The following is a 3,513-nucleotide window of genomic DNA, read 5'->3' as shown; positions in this document are numbered from 1 at the left end:
TCCAGTTTTCTTCCAGTCAACCAATTTTCTAATCAACAGGATTTTTAGTCAACCAATCTTCCAAACTCCTTCCAGTTAACTTTTCTTTGTCTCTTTCAGTCAACCTATCCTTCAGTCTTCCAGTTGATCTTCCTTCCCATCACTAAGTCAGTCAGTCAGTCAGTCAATCAGTCAGTCAGTCAGTCAGTCAGTCAGTCAGTCAGCCATAAAAGTCTTTCTGTCACCTACTTATAAGTCCACCTGATCATGTATGCATTTCCGTGTGCGCTGTTACGTGACCCCTGCACACACACACACACACACACACACACACACACACACACACACACACACACACACATTACTATAATCTGCAAGTGCCCTCACTCACCCCCATCACGCTACCCTTCTCCGCCCAGGGACACGCTGCAATTTCTGCCCCACGCTATCTCTCTCTCTCTCTCTCTCTCTCTCTCTCTCTCTCTCTCTCTCTCTCTCTCTCTCTCTCTCTCTTTATTTTTTCTCAAATTTTCACATTTTTCCCCCGGAGTGACGAGCCCCTATGCAATGAATGGCAGATGAAATTAGCAATACCAGAAAAATAGGCAAAAAATATTGTGATTAATTTCATTCAGTAGCACCGAATGAACTAAAAATTGCGCCTCTCTTCCCCTTCTTTAGTCTCTTTTTTTTTTTACTTTCTATTCCCTTATTCTTTTTTTTCCAGCATTTCTGTTCCTTCTTCGTCCGCCACGCACGTGACTCCCTCGTTCCTCTTACTCATTCATTCTTCATACGCTTCATTTCTTTCGTCTCACGTCACCACCACGGCCTCTCCCTCCACCCTAACTATTATAATCACCACCACCACCACCATCAGCTAGCCACTACCGCCATCACCACTGTCTCCACCACCCACTACCACCACCCACCACCACCACCACCACTAATCTTTCTTCCTCTCTCCCTCATCTAGATAGTACACACTTTGCACCTTATTAGTTGGTCTCTCTCTCTCTCTCTCTCTCTCTCTCTCTCTCTCTCTCTCTCTCTCTATATATATATATATATATATATATATATATATATATATATATATATATATATATATATATATATATATATATATATATATATATATATATATATATATATATATATATATATATATATATATATATATATATATATATATATATATATATATATATATATATATATATATATATATATATATATATATATATATATATATATATATATATATATATATATATATATATATATATATATATATATATATATATATATATATATATATATATATATATATATATATATATATATATATATATATATATATATATATATTATTTTTTTACATCCTCCATTACCAATCTTCAATCCCATGTGGTCTAGTGGCTAGGATACCTGGCTTTCACCCAGGAGGCCCGGGTTCGATTCCCGGCATGGGAAGTATTTTTTTATTATGTATGTTTTATAACTTACCCTGTATATATGCATGTTTCTGTTAATTCTTTAGTTTTTTTTTATTTAATATTTACAGCTGTTAAGTTTTCCTTTTTCATACTTTTATAATATCTTTGGCTTTCATTTTCCTTCATTCTTTTCCATTCTTTTATTTCTACTTTCGGTTAACTTCCTTCGAACTTACTTTACATTTTCTGACTATCTATTTCTGTAGCTTTTCTCTCAATGAGTTCTTTTCTTTTTTGCCTTATTGTTTTTTTTTTAATATGGATTTCACCTGCTTTGTAAGAAATAAAACAACAGACTTTCTCCCTGTGAGTGAAAAATGCTTAAGTAAACATTGTCTTCACTGGTGAGAAAGAAAACGTTTTGAATAACCATGTTACAGTCACGGTCAACAGTCAAGTAAGGCATCACACTCACCTCCACTGTATTCATCTTTTCCCTCCATTCTGTGTCCTCTGATCAGCTGAGAACCAATTACCAGTGTCTGCAAGGAGGCTCTCAGCAGATCCAAGGACTGACGATTGATGGAAAGTGCTGAATATTGCAGATTATCCCTCGGCTTCTCTCTATGGCTATAACGACACCTGCCTCCCTTCAAAGCGCCAAGTAAAGGATGCCGTGCTAATCTTACACCTCCGTCAACACTTTCTGAGTCTGCAGGACGCTCCCAATATCTAAGAATGGAGACGCACTCTTCTGGATTACAGATACATTAGTGTGTGGTGTGTTAAATATACGTGTATGAAAGGATATATGGAAATAACGTGTGAAATAGATTTGTGCATTATAGCAATAGTCTACACCTGATTAATGGGACACGTGCGTTGCCTGGATTTGCATATGCGCTTTACATTACGAGGCACAGTTGACAGACACACTCATTCCCGCTTCAACAGCCAGAAATTTACACCTTTTCTATCTTTTATCTTATGAAGGCCGAGAATCCTTACTTTTAAAGATAGGAGGTTCACCACTGCAGGAGAATGTGAGTGTGTCTTAGCGTGAGGGAAACCCGCTTGTTTAGACTTAATCGTGCATCATAATAATAATAATATTGTTTATTCCATGAAACATGGTTATTCATTTGATCATACACAAGTACAAGTAAAATAAGAAAGCAAATGTAGCTACATCATCATCTTAGCGTAAGGCCATAATGCTAAAATGATGAGATAAAATCTACGAGAAATACTATAAAATACTATAAAAATAATACCTAAAATAAAGCTAAAACTAAAATAAGACTAGAAACAAAATTAAAATATTGGAGAAATGTTAAAATGTGAAATCTAGCTAGATAGTGTAAAAAATAAATACAAATGTGGAGACCTAATTCAGCACATTTAACAGTAGATTTCTAAGACTAGATTTGAAACTGTGTAGGCTTCCGGAGGTGGTAATATAGTGAGGGAGCTCATTCCATAACTTGGGCCCACACACCGTAGTGGCCCTGGCACCAGTGTCTGTTTTAGTTCTTTTTATATACAAGTTATTTCCTTGTCTTGTTGTGGTGGTTGTATTATCTCTGACTGTGGGAAGGTTCAGGTACCAGTCTGGGTATAGTCCATTCATTGATTTATACACTGTAGTACACTTCTCTAAATAATATTTGTCTTTCACAGTCAGCCACTCAGGACGAGAGTGAGTCATCTCTGCCTATCATTTTGGCTGTGTTACTGGACAATAGCAGCCTCGTCTCTACCTCAAGGCAGCAATACAGCACTGGTCACATCCACTTCATAATACTTTTTTACGAATATCAAATCATTCTGGGGACATCTGGGAAATATTACGTCACATGGAAAAGATTACATGTTACTCAGACTCATACTAGTAACAATAACGTTTATGTCTGGCAAATCTTGACCATCTGGATATAAGACGCTGGCAATCTTTATTATTCTCTTTTTCAAGTATTCCTTACGTGGTGAGAATAAAAAAAAAAAAAAGTGGCAATTTATTTAGGATTTACATGTCTGTTAGTGTTTGAGATCCTTTATGTTCATTTGCATCCACTTTTTGCCCACACATCTATTT

At 35.9% G+C, this 3,513-nt stretch overlaps 1 non-coding gene across 1 annotated transcript; it reads left to right on the top strand.

Moving 5' to 3' along the window:
• Positions 1-1,383: 1,383 nt before the first annotated feature.
• Trnae-uuc lies at positions 1,384-1,455 on the top strand. Its single transcript has one exon. It is a non-coding gene; the product is annotated as a tRNA-Glu (tRNA).
• The last annotated feature ends 2,058 nt before the right edge of the window (positions 1,456-3,513 follow it).

The sequence above is a fragment of the Portunus trituberculatus genome, chromosome 13, assembly GCF_017591435.1.
Source record: "Portunus trituberculatus isolate SZX2019 chromosome 13, ASM1759143v1, whole genome shotgun sequence".
Classification (NCBI taxonomy): Eukaryota; Metazoa; Arthropoda; class Malacostraca; order Decapoda; family Portunidae; genus Portunus; species Portunus trituberculatus.
Note: the sequence above shows the minus strand (reverse complement) of the source record. Positions and strands in the feature narration are given on the sequence as shown.